The sequence below is a fragment of the Penaeus monodon genome, chromosome 27 (assembly GCF_015228065.2).
Source record: "Penaeus monodon isolate SGIC_2016 chromosome 27, NSTDA_Pmon_1, whole genome shotgun sequence".
In the NCBI taxonomy this organism is placed as follows: Eukaryota; Metazoa; Arthropoda; class Malacostraca; order Decapoda; family Penaeidae; genus Penaeus; species Penaeus monodon.
Window position 1 is genome coordinate 28,279,717 of NC_051412.1, and position 538 is coordinate 28,280,254.

Sequence of the window (538 nt, forward strand, 5' to 3'; positions counted from 1 at the left end):
ACTTTTCCTAACCTCATTTCCTCCCCTTCCCTTTCCATTTTCTTGCTCAGATTTGCTTCATTCCATTACCCCCTCCTTCAATTTCCGTGTTTATTTACTTCTCCCCACCCACTCCATTTACCTCATTCCTTTTCTCCCTCCTCCATTTCAGTGTTTTCTCTGCCTTTCCTTTCCCCCACTCCATTTACCTAATTCAATTTATATTATTATCTCTCCTCCTTCCTCTTCTTTTTCTTGTTCTCACTTCTTATGCCTTCTCCTCATTTTTTCCATTTCTTGTTTTCACTCACTCACCTCTTCCTCAATTCTCCTCCGTCTCCATTTCCTTGTTTCTATTTGTCAGTCCTTCTTCACCTTTTCCATTCTCCTGCTTTCATTCATCCTATTCCTTATTCTCCCACTCTGTAAATCCTCACTTATCCCTTTCCACCTCTTCCTTCTTCACTGACCTCATTCCTTTTCCTGTCCCCTAACCATTTTATTCTCTTTTCTTGCTTTCGTTTACTTCATTCCCGCTCCTTCTACCACATTTTCCTGA